The sequence below is a fragment of the Chiroxiphia lanceolata genome, chromosome W (assembly GCF_009829145.1).
Source record: "Chiroxiphia lanceolata isolate bChiLan1 chromosome W, bChiLan1.pri, whole genome shotgun sequence".
Classification (NCBI taxonomy): domain Eukaryota; kingdom Metazoa; phylum Chordata; class Aves; order Passeriformes; family Pipridae; genus Chiroxiphia; species Chiroxiphia lanceolata.
The window spans coordinates 4,174,818-4,194,151 of record NC_045670.1 but is presented as its reverse complement, the minus strand read 5'-3'; the positions used below and the strand labels follow the sequence as shown (position 1 = coordinate 4,194,151).

Here is a 19,334-nt window from a genome sequence, read left to right as displayed (position 1 = left end):
TTATGATTAGAGTGGATGATTACCAATTGTTATCAGTATGAAATATGAGTTTGTGTGTGTAACTAAGTGCAACTGCTTTCATGTAGAAACTGCACGTAAACTTGTTTGTGTAAAGGTATAAAAGCTGAACTGAAAATGAGGGTCTTCGGAATCCTGACTTGGGACGCTAGTCCTCAGGTTCCCGGGCCCCGAATAAAGCACCCATAAACCGGCACTCTGTTGGTTTGTGTTTTTGTTACGGGCAACAGTTTTCTGGCGACCCAGATGGGACTCCGGGGGTAGCTGGGGCGGCTCACGAGCTGATCCACTCCATGCCGGCAACCAGGTGATTTCTGGGGAGACATCGACCCGTGCCCGACCCCGCGCCCGACGGACAACCATCCAGGTAAGCTCGGAGGTGCTTTATTCTTTTAGGTTTGTTGGTTGGGAGCCTGCCCATAAGACGGGACCGTGAGTTTACCCTCTGGGTTGGGCAAAGATTTATTGGGAAGTCTAGGCGCTGGTCGTAAGACGGGGCGAAAGCCGCGCTGAACCAGCACTTGTCACTCGTAGTGAGACTTGACAAGTTGGTTTAGGAAGGTATTGGTTTATACTGTTTGTATTGTACTGTTTACTGTTCGTATTGTACTGTTTGCTGTTCGTATTGTACTGTTTATTGTGTGATTGTACAGTGTGTATGACTACGATGCCATTTAAAACCTTTAAGGCACTATCTTGTGCAGAAAATGATATCCCTAGCGATTCTCCGCTTGGTTGCTTGTTAAAACATTGGAAGGAAGGAAATTTCGGACAAGAGTTAAGCAAGAAACAATTGATTGATTATTGTAATCATGTATGGCCCCAATATGAGACAGAGGGAATGCAGTGGCCTAGGAATGGCACCTTGACTCCGGAAATTATAACCCCCTTAATGCAATATTTACGAGAGAATGAGATGTGGAATGAAATACCGTATTTAGATTTGTTTTATTGTTTGAAACGTAAGACTGAATGGCAAAAGGAATGTGGTATGTTGGTGTTGAAAGAACTGGATGATAAATGTATAGGATGTCAAGAGCGGAAAATACGGTTTTCAGAACCAGAGGAAGATGTGTCTTTGTTAGTCTCCCCCAGCATAACTCCAAGTGCACCCCCGGGAGATAGTCTCCCTTTACGTGTGAGGGCACGATCACCCACCATGCCCCCGTTAGAATCGTCCTCGGATGAGGAAGTAACGAGACGGCGAGAAGGTGATTTTGATAGAACTCCGCTAGCAGAACGGACTCGGAAGGGGCGAAAAGAAAGGGGAAGGAGTAGAGAAAAGAGACGGGGAGGGGGAAGGGAGACAGACGTTTCTCTCTCACCCCCTAGACTGATGGCCCCTTTGCGGGAAGCAGTTGGAGCGGACGGGGGAAAAGTCATGGTAAAAGTTCCTTTTTCACCTAATGATTTATTAATTTGGAAACAGTCAGCTGGGACATATAGAGAAAATCAGGAGCGGGTGGCTCGTATTATAAAAATGGTTATAAAAACTCAAAATCCGGACTGGAATGATTTACAGGTATTGTTAGATACAATTCTGGATTCAACAGAGAAAGAAATGGTATTAAGGGTGATGGTGGAAAGAGCGAAAGAAAGAATTCGAACTCTGCCCCGGGCAGCGTTCGGGAACAGTAAATGATTTCGTGCCGTGGGAAGATCCCGAGTGGGATCCGAATGTGTCTGGAGATTATAAAAAGTTAAGAATTTATCAGGAATTATTAGTAGAGGGAGAGTCGACAGAATTTAGAATAGATACTGGAGCTAGTTTCTCGGCAATGAATAAATTGATGGGGCCATTAAGTGATTCAACTGCATGGGTGGTAGGAGTTTCAGGACAAATAGAGGAAAAGACGTTTCTACGACCCCTAGATATCAAATTTAGAGGAAAAGAATTAGATCATCAATTTTTGTACATGCCTAACAGTCCTGAATGTTTACTAGGAAGAGATCTGCTCTCAGCCTTGCAAGCTAAAATTATATTTGAAAAAGGGAGGGTCAAGATAGAAATTCCGGAAGAGAACTTAGCAAAAATTTTTGTTGCGAAAGAGGTAGAAAAGGAAGAGATACCGCAGGAAATAGAACAGGCTGTAGTACCTTGGGTATGGGAAACAGGGGTCCCTGGAAAATCTAAAGCTGCTACTCCAGTTAGAATAGAACTAAAAGAAGGAGCACAACCCATTAGGGTGCGACAATACCCAATTAGTTTAGAAGCCGGGAAAGGAATAGCCCCGATGATCACACAGTTTTTAATTTTAGGGATATTAAAAGAATGTGAGTCAGAGTTTAATACTTCCATTTTTCCAATAAGAAAACCTAAAGGTAAGTACAGATTAGTGCAAGACTTGAGAGCAGTAAACCTCATCACAAAAGATATCTACCCGGTTGTAGTTAACCCTTGCACCTTGTTAACATCTGTTTCTGAGAGATTTCAGTGGTTTACAGTGATTGATCTAAAGGATGCCTTCTTCTGCATACCACTGGCACGGGAAAGTTGGAAGATTTTTGCCTTTGAATGGGAAAACCCAGAGACTGGACGGAAGCAACAGCTTACTTGGACTCAGTTACTGCAAGGATTCAAATATTCACCTACGATATTTGGTAATCAGTTAGCAAAAGAACTTGAAGAATGGAAGACTACTCAGGTAAAAGAATCTCCTTTTTCACATATAATACCGCAATATGTAGATAACATCCTTTTGGGGGCTACAGAACAAGGACTCTGTCTAACCATTGAACTGTTAAATATGCTGGGGCAAGCAGACTACCGGGTTTCAAAAGAAAAAGCTCAACTAGTAAAGCAGAAAGTTATTTATCTGGGATGTGAAATTTTTCAAAGAGTCCAGCGTTTGACCGCAAATCGTATACAAGCAATATGTGCTATCCCGGTACCCCGAAATAATCAAGAATTAAGATCTTTTCTAGGAATGGTCGGATGGTGCAGGCTGTGGATTCCTAACTTCGGAATAACTGCCAGACCATTATATGAAGCAGTAAAAGAGCCCAAGCTGACCTGGGGGACGAAGCAAGAAAAAGCGTTCCAGGAACTGAAAGGAGCCCTTCAGGAAGCACCTGCCCTGGGACTACCGGACCTAACCAAAGAATTCCAGCTCTATGTCTGCGAGAGACAACGAATGGCTCTAGGAGTACTCACTCAGCGGTTAGGATCCTGGAAAAGACCAGTTGGGAATTTCTCCAAACGGCTGGACGCAGTAAGTGGGGGATGGCCAGGGTGCCTCAGAGCTGTGGCAGCGACGGTTATTCTAATTCAAGAAGCACGAAAATTGACTTTGGGGAAACACATGGTAGTGTACGTGCCCCATATGGTTATAACAGTTTTGGAACAAAAAGGGGGGCATTGGCTCTCATCTAGCTGCATGTTACAGTATCAGGCTTTGCTAAGAGAGCAAGATGATGTTGAACTGAAAATCACTAACCATCTCAACCTAGCAGAATTCCTTAGGTCTACACAGGAAGAAGGTATCCTGGAACATGACTGTGTAGAGACCATTGAGCAAGTCTACGCGAGGAGAAGAGACTTGAAGGATGAGCCATTGACAGATCCTGACTGGGAGTTGTATACCGACGGATCTAGCTTTGTGGAAAATGGCACCAGGTATGCTGGGTATGCAGTGGTCACTCTACAACAAGTGATAGAAGCAAAAACACTACCCCCAGGTACGTCTGCACAAAAGGCCGAAGTATGGGCATTAGTGAGAGCTTTAATATTAAGCCAAGGAAGGAGAGTTAATATATGGACTGACTCCAAATATGCCTTTGGAGTAGTTCATGTTCACGAAGCACTCTGGAAAGAGAGAGGACTTCTTACTTCTCAAGGGTCATCAATTAAACATCGAGAAGAAATTTTACAATTGCTAGAGGCAATATACAAGCCCTCTGCAGTGGCAATAATGCATGTCAGAGGACATCAGACTGATCCCGGACGAGAATTTCAAGATAATCGACAAGCTGACCAAGCGGCTAAACAAGCCGCAAGAGAGGTATGGACTCAGATGGCTCTTTTATCTGTTCAGAATAATCCAGCAATAGCATATATGAAAGAAAAACCATATTATTCACAGGAAGATGAGAAATTAGCTCAAATAACAGAAGCAAGGAAAAATGTTAAAGGGTGGTACATCACTCCTGCAGGACAAGTAATTTTACCTGTCAGAATAATGAAAGCAGTACTCGAAACGGAACATAACAAGTGCCACTGGGGTGCAGAAGCAATGGTAAAATTTCTGAAAAATGAGGTTCTCTCAAACCAGATGTTAACACTAGCAAAAAGGGTAAATGCAATGTGTCCCATGTGTATAAAAAATAACCCAGTGGTCAGAAAACAGGTACAAATGAGAAAGTTACAGATAGAACAGTTACCAGGAGACTACTGGCAAATAGATTTTTCTAAGTTGCCTAAGGCCCAATCCTATAAGTATTTGTTAGTATATGTTTGTACCTTTTCAGGATGGACAGAAGCCTTTCCATGTAGGACTAATCAAGCAAAGGAAGTGGTTAAGACTCTTCTAAGAGAAATTATTCCGAGATTTGGGATACCTCTAGGGTTATCATTTGATCGAAAGCCACATTTTACCGCATGGATAGTGCACGAAATATCCGTTGCATTAGGAATAGCGCGGAATCTCCATACATTATGGAGACCGCAATCCAGCGGGCAGGCAGAGAAGATGAATCAGACATTGAAAGGTCAATTAAAGAAAATCTGTCAGGAAGCAAAAATTCAGTGGCCCCAAGCACTACCACTTGCCTTGTTGAGAATCAGGATCAAACCCAGGGAGAGAATAGGAGTAAGTCCATATGAAATATTGTATGGCAAGCCCTATCATGCAGCTACCTATCAAGGGGATCCTCATGTGGTAGGTGATCAAGTAGTGTTTAACTATGTGTTATCTTTAAACAAAACTCTCACAGCCCTCAGAGGAGCACTGCAGCGGAGTCGGCCTCTGCCCCTAGAGAATCCGGTTCATGACATTTCTCCAGGAGACCAAGTCTATGTGAAAAACTGGTCGGTGGAACCATTAAAGGAAACATGGGACGGTCCTCGCCAGGTGATAATGACCACTTACACGGCGGTGAAGGTCGAGGGAATCGACAATTGGATCCATTACACCCGAATCAAGAAGGTTCCGGTCTCGTGGTCGGTAGAACCTCTCTCACCTACAAGGATGGTATTTTGAGCCAACTATTGAGGATTGTAGTATTCCTGGGGTTAATGAGTTTAGCAGAGACCACCGTGAGAATTGAGACCCCAGATCCTTATTTATTTGTACCAGAGCACACTGATGTGAATTTAACCTGTTTATTTTCTGATGACCAGGGAGCTGAATTAAGAGATGTCAACGTCAAGTGGAGATGGAGAGATCAAGATCAAATCATGACAGAAGGAGTGACAACAGTTTGGGATGCTACACAACAAAAGTGTTACACCGTTCTGCAGGTACCCAAGGTGTCTAAAGTTATGGAAGGGACATATATGTGTGTAGTTTGGATTTGGGAAAGTTTCGATTATGGAGATATAGAATTACGCACGATTAACACAACTCAGAAAACGGTGACCAAAGTGCGAGTTATGCCCACTAGGAAACAATCAGACATGTGGGATGGTCCTCCCTTAAAAATCAATTGTACCTTCCAATTTGATGATTGTCAAAAATCAGTTAAAGTAAAATGGTGGAAATTGAATATGGCAAATCAATCTTGGGAATCACAAAGTCAAGGAGTTAGCTGGTGGTCAAATAGTGAGGGAGGTAAGGGGTGGCTGAATATTTCTAATCCCAGAGTAGGAAAGACAGAAGGTACATTTCTTTGTGTGGTCTCATGTGGAGAAGAAAAAGATTACGGGATAAGGACAGCAGTAGCCGTATCACATCAAGGAGTGAGAGTCAGACCAGAATACAGTGTTTACCCGGCCCAGGAAGGAATAAATTTGATTCTAAGTTGCAAAATTTCAGAAGGACAGTATTCTGAATATGGGTGGTGGTTTAAGGGACAGAACTTGAAAGTCGGGAAGAGACATCAGATTGAAAAGAGGGCAGATGCAATAGTTTTGAAAATCAAAGAAATACGAAGAGGAGAAGATGAGGGCCAATATACTTGCTGGATAAGTAGAGATGACTGGTGGGATACAGGAATTACTGTCGTCTACATAAGGACTGAAAGAATAACCCGGCAAGTAAGTAACCTGCAGATTCCAGATAGAGAAGTAGAACAAGAAAACCTAGTCGTAGGCCTAATTCGTGATTTTGGGAAAGTACAGAATGTCACAAAAATCACTGCATGTCTCCCTATGCCTCATGCTGCAGGAGACCCAATTCCATGGGGAATAATTCCAGTACCAGAAATCCCTAGAATGTTTAAGAATACTACATGGAATTGCAGATTTGTAACCAAAACATGGAATGAAATGACAGATGCATGTTTATTAAGGGACAAAATGACTAAGAAACAATGTGAGCAAATGCCTGGATATTTCCGTTGGATAGAAAGTGGGAAAATCGGAAAGTTAAAAGGGAATTGTTTAGTCTCAGGTTCAGTGATCTACCCATGTTCTAAAGTACAAGTTCAAATAAAACGAGAAAAACAAGAAGAGGTATGTCAAAATATTACTAGCTCTACAACCATGGAAGAATGGCAAACAATTTGGGGACCCAGCCTACTAGAGACTTATAGTTATATTGGAAAAGTACAGTGGTGTATTCACTGGAAAGGGAAAAAGAATCAAACTTATTCCACAGGAAATAGAGGAAATCATAATTGGAGGACAGAAACACGTACAAAGGAGAATTGGAATTGTGCTCGAATATATACATGTGACACCCCAGATGACGAAATAGGATTAATACCAGTCAGGACCCTCCTGCAGTTAGGATGTGAGTGTCGAGGATATAACCATACTATTAGAGGACATGTGAAAAACATTGATTGTCACACTACTACAGTTAGAAGTCCAGGAAACCTAGTATGGGTCATGGGACATGGCCAGTGGACCACCCATATGCCCATAGATGGGCCAGTTGTACCTGTCACATTAGGGATACCTACTCTCTGTCCATTTTGGAAGCAGGATAAGTTAACATCAGTAGAAATACAACCACGAAGAAAAAGAGAAATTAGTAAAAATATTGATGACTTGGGATTAGGAGATTGGCATGAACCATCAGCAGGAGTTAAATTTGGATGGGCATTAGAGTCTTTGTTTACACCAATCTCAACATACCGTAACAGGGAGATGTTGTTTAAATTAATGGGACAAACCGAAAGGTTAGCAACAGTTACTAAGAAAGGATTTAAAGATTTAAATTTGCAATTACAAGCCACCACTAGAATGACAGTACAGAATCGAATGGCTCTAGATTTAATCCTATTAAAGGAACACGGAACCTGTGGATACCTGCATGCAAAGGACGAGCATTGTTGTGTGCACATCCCAAATGTCACTCAAGAAGTAGAGAAAGATATTAGTCAATTAGAACAAATTGACGAGAATGTTCATGAACTACAAAAGGAAGCAGAACACAATTGGATAGGAGAATTATTCAGCTCCCTAGGTCTTCATGTGTCAGGATGGATATCTTCTGTTATCCAGTACGGAATATTGATTGTAATAATTATTGTCATAGCCATGATTGTTTATAAGTGTCTTTTAGGAATGATTGTAAAAGAAGGTCAACATACAAGACGCATCATGAAAGCTATAACAAGAAAAGAAGTAATCTCACCGCAAAATGGATCACCTCCTGTCTATTAAGAAACTGCAGCCTGAAGATTGCTACATTTGAGCATCCTTGCAGGAAAAGCCTGAAGAATGCTCAAAAGGGGGGACATGTTGCAGAATAATTTGAATTTAGTAGTAGAATGGCTAAGGCTTAGTAGGAGAGTAGGCCTAGAAAAACAACACTCCAAAGTAGTAGGTTAGCAACTTTGTTTGTGAGAATGGAATGTACTGAAGAGGTAGGAACAATAATCAAAGGATTTAGCCAAACATGTATATAACGATTTGTTACCTTAGATATGGTAAGGGTCTGTTAAGCAGTTTCTAGGGGTAAGACAACTTAAGCAGATTTATGATTAGAGTGGATGATTACCAATTGTTATCAGTATGAAATATGAGTTTGTGTGTGTAACTAAGTGCAACTGCTTTCATGTAGAAACTGCACATAAACTTGTTTGTGTAAAGATATAAAAGCTGAACTGAAAATGAGGGTCTTCGGAATCCTGACTTGGGACGCTAGTCCTCAGGTTCCCGGGCCCCGAATAAAGAACCCATAAACCGGCACTCTGTTGGTTTGTGTTTTTGTTACGGGCAACACTGGGGCCCCAACACTTCCAGCATCCCTAAATGGGACCCCCAGCATCCCAGACAGGAGAGACCCTCTGAACCCCAGAGGGGAGAGACCAGACAGGGGGAACTTCTGGGAGAGATTTTTTGAGCTAATCTTGATGTTATGGAGTATTTTTTTTGCTGAATCTCACATTTTTGCAGTTTGGGGGACAGGAGTCTTCTTGATATTTCTACATGGTTTTTTACCTGAATCTTGGTGGTTTGGGTTTTTATGGGCTGAATCTTGGTGTTTTGGAGGTTTTTATGGCCACAGGATGCCCGGTGAGTTCTAGAGATGGACTTGGGCAGGAGGAACCCCCAAGCCAATGCACTCAGTCCTTGTTTTCCCCCCCATCAGGATTTCTCCTTCCCAAAGCTTGGGTGGATGGAGGAGGAGGCTGCCAGGAAGAGGAAGATGCCACGGGCCCCCCAGGCAGGTGAGGAGGAAGTCTATGGCCCTTTGGGCCGGTCTTGGGCCGCCTCTGGCAGCCAAGCATGGCCCCCAGCTGCAGGACAACCTCGCCGCCGCCGCCGTCCTGCTGAGGAAGGAGAGCACGGAGGACAAATCCCCCCGGCAGAACCTGGTGGGAGAGGTTGGTTTGAAGGGCTCCACAGTGAAGGAAGGCAGTGGGGAGGAAAAGGCCTGGAGATCCCCCTGCAGGAGGGGCTGCAAAACCAGCCCAGGGTGCTCTGAGGAGGAAAGACCCAGCCTGTGTGGGGAAGACGGCCGGAGCTTGAGCCAGAGCTCTGGCCTGGTGGTCCCTGAGCAGCCTCCCAGCAGGGAGAAGCCCTTCAGGTGCTTGGAATGTGGGAAGAGCTTCAGGAGGAGCACCCACCTGCTCAGCCACCAGCACATCCACAGTGGGGAACAGCCCTACTCATGTGGGGATTGTGGGAAGAGCTTCAGTCACAGCTCCAACCTCCGCAAACACGGTCGCATCCACAGTGGAGAATGGTCCTACACGTGTGGGGAATGTGGGAAGAGCTTCAGGGACAGCTCCCACCTGATCTGACACCAGTGCATCCACACCAGAGAACAGCCTGGGAAAGAGATTGGAGACGGGGGCAAAGGGGAGGGGGGAGAGGGGGAGCAGGGTTGCTGTGGTGGTGCCTTGGTGTCCCCATGCCTTGATCCCAGGAGAGCGGGGGAGGCTGGAGAGAGGGGGCAACTGCGAGAGCCCCGAGAGCCTGGAGAGGGGGGAGCTCGGGCCCCCTGTGCCGAGCCAGCGGTCGGGGCCATGCTGTTGGTGCCAAATTGCCCCTGATTAGGCTGAACTCAGAACCCGCCCACGTGTCAGGGGGCCCGATCCGTTCCCTGCTCTCATTGCCCTGACGCAGCCTCTGGTGTCTCCCCGCCTGTGGGGCTGTTTGGTTGCCTTGGGCACAGCCAGCCCTTGGGGGCTGTTGGGGGTGGGCGGGAGGTGTTTTTTGGAGGTGCCAGGCTGGGTTGGCGGCAGAGCCCTGGCCGTGGGCGGGGGGATGCAGGTCCCCGCCCACAGTGGGGGCTGGTGTTGCTGAGTCAGGCCCCACTGGCTCCATTGTCAACCCAGTACCAGCGGCGGGGACACAGCGGTTTTGGGCCCCCTGGGAGTGCTGGAGGTGGGTGTGGAACCTGGGAGCTGCAGAGTGTGGAGGATGGAGCGGGGTGATGCTGGAGCTGGGGGACCCCCGGCAGCCTGGAGGGGTGAGCACGGAGAGGGAGGAGCCCTGGGACCTCCAGGGGCCTGAAACGGGGACATGGAGAAGGGGAAGCCTGGACAGTGGGGTTCCCTGGGACAACAGAGTGGAGAACCTGGAGAGGGGGAATGACTGGGAACGCGGCACCCCAAAGACGGGAGTCAGAGGAGAAGGGAACTTTGGGACCCCCAACACTCCCAGCATCCCTAAGTGGGACCCCCAGCATCCCAGGCAGGGGAGACCCTCCAAAGCCCAGAGGGGAGAGATCAGAGAGGGGGATCTTGGGGGAGAGATTTTTTGGGCTGAATCTTTATATTTTGTAGTATTTTTTAGCTGAATCTCAGCTTTTTGCAGTTTGGGGCGAGGTTCATCTCGCTATTTCTGAGGAGTTTTTTGCCTGAACATCTGTGGTTTGGGCTTTTATGGGTTGAATGTTGATGTTTTAGAGGTTTTTCTGGTCACAGGATGCCCAGTGAGCTCTAGAGATGGACTTGGGCAGGAGGAACCCCCAAGCCAACGCACTCACCCCCCCATCAGGATTTCTCCTTCCCAAAGCTTGGGCTGATGGAGGAGGAGGTTGCCAGGAAGAGGAAGATGCCGCGGGCCCCCCAGGCAGGTGAGGAGGAAGTCTATGGCCCTTTGGGCCAGTCTTGGGCCGCCTCTGGCAGCCGAGCATGGCCCCCAGCTGCAGGACAACCTCGCTGTCACCGCCGTCCTGCAGGGGCCGGAGTTGGGGGGATGTCCTTGGCCTTCCCTCTGGGCTGGAGGCAAATCCCCTCCCTGTCCTTCTTGCTTCCTGTCCCTGTCCCCGAGCTGAGGAAGGAGAGCACGGAGGAAAAATCTCCCCAGCAGAACCTGGTGGGAGAGGCTGTTTTGAAGGGCTCCACAGCACAGGAAGGCAGTGGGGAGGAAAAGACCCGGAGATCCCCCCGCAGGAGGGGCTCCAAAGCCAGCCCCGGGTGCTCTGAGGAGGAAAGAGCCAGCCTGTGCTGGGAAGGTGGCCGGAGCTTGAGCCAGAGCTCTGGCCTGGTGGTCCCTGAGCAGCCTCCCAGCAGGGAGAAACCCTTCAGGTGCTTGGAATGTGGGAAGAGCTTCAGGAGGAGCACCAACCTGCTCTGACACCAGCACATCCACAGTGGGGAACGGCCCTACATGTGTGGGGAATGTGGGAAGGGCTTCAGGAACAGCTCCCACCTCTGCACCCACTATCGCATCCACACCGGGGAACGGCCCTACAAGTGCTTGGAATGTGGGAAGAGGTTTCAGACCAGCTCAGATCTCCTCAGGCATGGGCAGACACACACGGATGAGAGGCCCTTCCGCTGTACTGACTGCAGGAAGGGCTTCAGCCGGAACTCCACCCTTGTCACCCACCGGCACATCCACACCGGGGAGAGGCCCTACAAGTGTGGGGAGTGTAGGAAGAGCTTCACCGACAGCTCTAATTTCACCAGATACCAACAGACCCACCGGTAAGGGAAGCCCTATGATTGCCCCAACTGCAGGAAGAGCTTCGGCCACTGCTTCCACCTTGAATGAACCCCCTGATGCTGAGGCAACCCTTGGAGTCCAGTGACTGTCAGTCCATCCCTTTCCACCAGAAAGGGCCAGTCCCTTTTCACAGGGGCAGGTTCTTCCAACAGAACCTTTCTTGGGGGTGTGTGGAGATTCCTGCCTTGGCTGGGGACCCCCCAATATCAGTCCTGGAGGTTGAGAGCAGAGATCTCCCCACCAGCGTTGGCCTGGGGGAGTTCCATCCATCTCTAATTTAGAATTACTAGTTTTGTGCCAGCTTTAGTAGAAATGCTTCAACAATTGCTTTAGTGTAGAGCACTCTCCTATCTTATCCTGTACTCCTGGTAGTTTTAGTGTTTGTATTGTGCAGTAAATAATTCTGATGAAGATCTTTTGTCTGATCATTTGGAACCCCAAATAATTAATTTCTATCAATACATCTGATTTGCCATCATTAAAACCTGGGGGACAAAAGTGTTTCAATCACACCTCTGTAATTCCTGTAAATTGAAACTGTTATCATAATCCAAGGCTGGGATTGGATCTAGCAGCCCCCAGCACCCCACAGGAAGTTGGGAGCTCAGGGGGGCCACCCCCCTTTCCCAAAACCTCGTGGCCCAAAGACCCCATGGGACTGTCGGACCCACCAGACCACTCTCCCTTTTTCACCCTTCTCCCTTTTCCTCCCACTTTTCCAGGGTTCCCTCAATCCCCAGCCAAACCAGGATCACTTTTGCGGTCCCAAACTCCACTTTTTTCCCCCCTCTTCCACTCCTTCCAAATCATTCCCCACTCCTCAGCCCCCTCATGCTCAGTTTGGGGGTCCCACTCTCCCCTTTTCCCCACTCTTCTGACCTCTCCCACTGCTTTCCCATTATCCCCCAAACCTCAGAGCCCTTCCCCCTTCCACTTTTGAGTGGTCCCACTCCCCTCCCACTCAGTTTGGGTTCCCACCACCCCTTTATCCCCTCTGACCTCCCTTTTCCCACCGACCTCCCCCTTCCCACCCCCTGCTCACCCGAGAGCTCCTCGCCCACAGTCGGGGGGGCTCCCAGCACTGCCAGTGCCCAGAGGAGTCCCCCCAGAAAAGGGGTTGGTTGGGGTCCTGAGTGGGCTTTGAGTGTTTTTGGGGGTTCTTGAGAGGCTGTGGGGATGTTTTGGGGGATTCCCAGCACATTTTGTGGGTGCTGGGTGCTTTGTTGAGGGGCAGGTGCCCTCCCAAAGCCCCCCTAGAGCGGGTTGACATGGGGGGACACAGGGGGGTCCCCATTCCCGATCCATCCCGGGGCCAGTTCTGCCCCCCCCAAACTCGGCTTCACCCCTCGGGGTCCTTCCAAGCCCCTCCCACCACTGCCCCCCAATAACTGGGACTGGGGAGAACTGGGAAGCTTTACTGGGATCACTGGGAGCAGCTGGGCAGAGGCAGAGTTATAGCAGGGGAGGGGGGGACACACGACCCCCCCAAAATCCTCGCAGGGACGGGGGGGTCCAGGCTGGGCCCAAGGTCCTGGGGAGGGGCTGCGGCCGCCACTGGCTCAGGAGCTCTGTGGGGAGAGAAAAGGGAGTGACACCGGGGTGGGGGGACAGGGGGGACACCGGAATACACCGAGACCCAGACTGGATCCAGCGGGACCAGAACTGGGGCAACAGGGATCATACTGGGAGCAGCTGGGCCCCTACTGGGGTCATACTGGGATCATACTGGGAGTGGCTGCAATAATCCTTGGAGTGTGTGAGAGGGACTGCAGCCATACTGGGGATGAGTGGGATCAAACTGGCTTCATACTGGAAGTGTCTGGAAGTCACTGGTATCATACTAGTGGCAACTGTAATTGTACTGGGATCATACTGGATCAGATTAGGATCATACTGGGAGCAACTGGTTCTATGCTAGGGGCAACTGGGAGCTACTAGGATCCCACTGGGAGGAACTGGAAACAACTGGGACCATGCTGGGCACAACTGGGATCATATTGGGAGCAACTGGGCCCACAGTGAAGGTGGTTGGGGTCATACTGGGAGTGACTGGGAGCATTCTGAGGGCAGCTGGGACCGTGTTGGCACAACTCATCACTGGTTGCCAAAGTCATCACATACCTAAAATAAACCTGAAACTCTGCTTTTCAGTTAACCTGCTGTCTTGCAGTCAAATTATCAGACACTGCAATTACAAACAACTAGAAGAGGATCAAAACTGCATTCAGCAGGTGTTTTTGTTAAAAAATCCTAAAATTTCCTGGTGTTGCCAATCAAAACAGCTGTTTAAATTACACTTTTATGAATCCCAAAAATCCAATGGGATTGAACAAGCTCTTGGTAGAAGACAACCTGCTGGCATATCTAAATTGTCTTTTGATTTGCTGCAACATTAGAAAACGGACATTAACTTGGAACTGGCAAAATCAGCATGAAAAATCTAATAGACTAATATGGGAGTTGGTTGTTGTGAGGAAAACAAAGTTTCCTGGTCTTCAGCTGATATTGCCAAAATGACAAATTTAAGTATCAACAACAGTATCTCAGATGTATTTTGGAGTTCAAGATATCCATCAAAGTGTTTACTGGCAACAATGGGAAAGTTAATCCTGATTTTCAATCAGATAGTTTATTCATTGTTCTAACCAAACATACTTGGAGTTATGTGTGGCCTTAATAGTGCTAAAAAGCAATACAGATTCTCTGCCAGTAAAATAAGGGACTGGGAAAAACACTATGACCACTTCTCTCCCCATAGCACCCAGTGGCATACACAAGAGACCCATGTGTAGGCTTGTGTAGGTTGCACTGACAAATATTAATTAGGTATTTTACTTAGAGAGTCTCTTCACTGGGTAGCAAAATAAATCTTCTGGGAGGAAAATTGTGATTTTCCACAGAAATTTTTGTTGTCAGGTTCCAGTGACAATGCCTAATTAACATCCATTTATATCCCAACCATTACTGACCTTTCACTGGACTTTGTTAACTACTGAGAGAAATATTCAAGACCTCTGTGTTCTTTTTTCACCTTTTAAAATTAGTTTACAACAGAAGGAGGTGCAAAAACATCCTACAGTTTTCTTCTAAAACTTTAAAGTCAAAAAAGACTATGAAGTTACAAGACAAATCTTAAAACTTTTTCATCTTCTTTTCAGGTAGGCCAAGATTACAACAGTTGTAAAGTGTTCTGCCGTGTGTTTCCTCATCATTTCTTACTTGGTCATCTTGACCTTGTTTATCTGTCCGTCTGCACACACCTTTGGCAGCAACCCTACAGCCCAAAAGAGACAGAACGCTCTTCATCAGCAGAATTCATCACAAGAGGGAATTGCCCTCCCACCCTCCCACCTTCTGTATTGGACAGAGAGACTGGTTTTCTTGCTCCTGCCCCTGCCTTGCCACAACTTGGCATGGCAGGAGTTAGCTCGTGAAATCAGAGAAGTCCTCAGATGGCAATACTGAAACTATCCAGGAGGATGTCAGCAGAGCCATGCCTTACATGACATTGTGTGCAACTGCTTATGAGATGAGCTTCTACACACAGGAAACAAACACAGGCACAGGTGTACACACATACAAAGGTACATGGCAGTGCACAGGGAGGCTCTTGTACAGCTTCACACTGAAATACGTGTGCATATATACACATGTACAAACGCTGCACCAAAACACAACCGTGTATCTGTGCACACTGAAGGACAGCGTTCAAGGCCAGGAGGAACGAGGTTCCGAGTCTTCAACTGCAGGTGTTGGGGGGTTGGAACTGGATGATCTTCAAGGTCCCTTCCAACTCACCCCATCCCGCGGTTCTGTGACACACGTCCATGGTCCAGGGACACACCCGCGGTACCCACGCCCAGCCGTGTCCCCACACACACCGACACAGCCCGTGCACAGGGGCCGTCCCGCGGCCCCCCCCGCCGCTCCCGCCCCTCCCGAGGCGGCGGCCGGGCCGCGCAGGGCCCAGGCGGCGCCGGCCCCTGGCAGGTGCCCCGGGGCGGGCACTCACCGTCCCGCTGCGGTCGGTGAGGCGGGGCGGGGGCGCCTCCGGCTTCGCCTAGCCAAAGGACCGGTTCAGGCGGCGGTGCCTCGCGGTCGCTCCCGGCCCTAGCAGCGGCGGCAGCACTCCCCGCCGACCCGGCACCCCCCGGTCGGCTCCGGCCCGGCAGGAAGGGCCGCGGGGAGCAGGAGGCGCTCTCCAGGCGGCGATCCCTGAGCTCCCGCCCCCTGCACTGCCTGGCAGCGGGTGTCGGGGACTGTTCCGCACACGGAGACGCTTTTCTCCCTCAACACGTCCCATGTAACCAACTGCTGGACTTGGACCGCCTGTGCGAGGGGTAGAACCAACCCCGTAAGGTCAGTTGATCTGATCTGTTACAAACGCCATGAAAACGTGGAACAAAAGCGTTCCCACAACAATGACTGTCCCCCTGTACTCAGCACTGGTGAGGCCACACGTCAAGTTCTGCATCCAGTTCTGGACCCCTCAGTTTAGGAAGGACATTGAGGTGCTGGAGCAGGTCCAGAGAAGGGCAACAGAGGTGATGAAGGATCTGTAGTGCATGTCCTATGAGGAGCGGCTGAGAGAGCCGGGGGGGGGGTTAAGCTGCAGAAAAGGAGGCTCAGGGGAGACCTTGTCACTCTCTACAACCACCTTAAAGGAGGTTGTAGCCAGTGGGGGTCGGCCTCTTCTCCCAGGTAACTAGTGACAGGACAACAGGAAACAGTCTTAAGCTGCACCAGGGGAGATTTAGGGTGGACATTAGGAAGACTTGCTTCACTGAAAGCATGATTAGATGTGGGAATGGACTGCCCAGGGAGGTGATCGAGTCACTGTCCTTGGAGGTGTTTAAGAAACAACTGGATGTGGCACTTGGTGCCTTGGTCTAGTTGACATGGTGGTGTTGCGTCATAGGTTGGACTTGATCTCAGAGGTCTTTTCCAACCTAATTAATTCTGTGATTCTGTGAACTGGGATATACTGGGAGTAAGTGGGATCATGCTGGAGGTGACTGGGATCATACTGGGAGCGACTAGGACCCCATTGTGGGTGACTGGGAGTGGCTGTGAGCAACTGGGATCATGCTGGAAGCTACTGGGAGCAATCGGGAATGAGTGGGACCACACTGTGGGCAACTGGGATATACTAGGAGAGACCAGGAGTGACTAGGATCATATTGGGACTGACTGGGACCATTCTGGGAGTGACTGGGAGCATACTGGGAGCAGGCTGAGGTCGACTGGGATATACTGGGAGAGACTGGGAGTGACAGGGATCATACTGGAAGCTACTGGAGTCATAGTAGGGGTGAAGGGGAGCAACTGGAACCACGCTGGGGAAGTGAGATCATACTGGGAACAGGTGAGCCCGTGCTGGGATCATACTGGGGGTGACTGGAGTCATCCTGGGATCATACTGCGAGCAACTTGGACCATAAAGGGGGCAACGGGAAGTGACAGGATCTGCAATGGGGCAACTGGGATTGACTGAGACCATGCTGGGGGAAGACTGGGATCATACTTGGATTGACAGGGTCTATGCTGGAGGCAACTGGGAGCAACTGGGACCATGCAGGGGGAACTGCAATCATATTGGGATCATACTGGGATCCCCACAGCCCCCCAAGCACCCCCTAAACCCATTCAGAGTCCACCAAGGACCCCACCCACCCCCTTTTCTGGGGGGACTTCTCTGGGCACTGGTGGTGCTGGGAGCCCCCCTGGCTGTGGGCAAGGAGCTCTCGGGTGAGCAGGGAGTGGGAAAGGGGAGGTCGGTGGGAAAAGGGGGGTCAGAGGGGATAAAGGGGTGGTGGGACCCCAGATTGAGTGGGAGGGGAGTGGGACTCCCCAGAAGTGGAGGGGGAGGGATCTGAGGTTTGGGAGATGATGGGAAATGGGTGGGAGAGGTCAGAAGAGTGGGGAAAGGGGAGGGTGGGAGCCACAAATTGAGCATGAGGGGGCTGGGGAGTGGGCGGTGATGTGGAAGGGGTGGGAGAGTGTGGGAACAAGTGGAGTCACTCTGCACCTGCATTGAGTTAATGGGAATCCAAAGGGAGGATCTACAGTTGTTCTAGTTCCCAAAGCTTTTACACTTCCTCACAATAATGATTTAATGGGATTGACTCCCAAAGCAGAAATTAAAACTGTCTTCTTGATTGTCTTTGGTGTTGTTCTTCCGGCTCTCACTGACTCCTGTCTGTGCCAGCGTGCCAACCTGCCAGGGGTGAAGATGCTGTGCTCCAACGCAGAGGGAGCATCCCTGAAAGGCTGCAACTCTGAGGACCCATCAGGCCTTAAAGCTAATCCAGAAGGTAAGAAGCTTTTGCCTTGTGAATCTGTGCCAGCTGAAACCTGTGTTTGTACATTTCTATGGCCCAGAAAAGGTCCAGCTGTGGTTTATACAACCCTGAGAAGGGCCCACAAGGGCTGCACTGTCTGTGACCATCTCAGCCCGAAACCCCCTTGTCCTCCAATTCACACAGCTCTGAGGCAGCACCAGTGTGGACCTGCTGTGTTTCTGACTGTTTTTCCTCACAGAACTCCTTTCTGTGTGTGTTCCAGGTGCCAACCTGAAAGGAGTGGACATGGAAGGCAGTCAGATGACAGGAGTTAACCTCCGAGTTGCAACGCTGAGAAACGCCAAACTAAAGAACTATAACCTCAGGGGAGCAACGCTGGCAGGAACTGATTTGGAAGTGAGTTAGGATTCATTTTCCATCCTATTCCTTTCTATCCCATAGTCAGCTAGTAACTTGGGGGATTGCTGGCTTTTGGCTGACCTCTCCAGCTTCAGATTACAGTGGAGTTCAGGCAAATGTACTTCAAGTAAAGCTTTGAACAGAGTTCTGGGTGCATTCCATTGACACTTCTTTTTCTTTTCCCCTTCTGAACTGTGACCTATCAGGTTGTGACCTCCAGGAAGCCAATTTGAGGGGCTCTGATGTGAAAGGAGCCATCTTTGAAGAGATGCTGACCCCCCTGCATGTCTCAGAGTGTCAGATAGGGAAGAGAAGACATCAAAGAGGAAGGAATCCAAACATTTGTTGTGACTTTCTTCACGTCCTCCCCTTCTTGAGTTAGAAGTAATGCTTATTAGACAACTTCCATTTGCAGTAGTGCCTAACTAGACTCTTTCTGATCACTTTTGGGGAGGGAATTTTTGTTTCAGAGGTGGAGAGTTTCTCCGTTTGTGAAAAGAGTGAGGAAGTGGGCTGGTTCTGAAACCAGAAAGAGGGGCTGGTTTGGGGAGGGAGAGGGTTCAAGTCTTTCATTGTTTAGCATTGCCTGACTTTGTAATGCATTTTAATTTCTAAAGCACAATATGTGCAATTCTATTTATTAAGTCTGTAGCTGCAATATGAATAGAAAATGTTATTGCTGTATAGTAGCAAAGAAAGTGGAGGTTTACAGGTAGACAAGTGTATTTACAGTCAGTGTCTTCATTCCTGCAGGGTGTTAATGCCAGGGGTGGTCACACAGTGCCCACAGGATGTGTTCAGGTCTCTGCTGGGGTGGAAACAGTGGGGAACTGTCCTCAGAGGTCATAAATTGCTGTGGAGTAGTTGGAGTGCAGGGTTAGAGCAGCTTTATCACCTCAAATGTGCAGAGGAAGCTGCTGGCCCTGCAGGGACCTGCCCACAGCCCAGATTGAGTTACCCCTGGAACATCCCTGTGTGTGTGTGTCACACCCCCCGCTCACCTGGGGACACACACACACGTGTGTCATGTGTGTGACGTGTGTCATGTGTGTGTTACAGCCCCCCGTGGCCCCCCACTCACCTGGGGACACACGTGTGTCATGTGT

The 19,334-nt window shown here is 48.9% G+C and overlaps 1 pseudogene; it reads left to right on the top strand.

Annotated features, from left to right (window-relative positions):
- Positions 1 to 19,334, top strand: part of LOC116779970 — a 287,746-nt pseudogene that overhangs the window by 224,558 nt on the left and 43,854 nt on the right.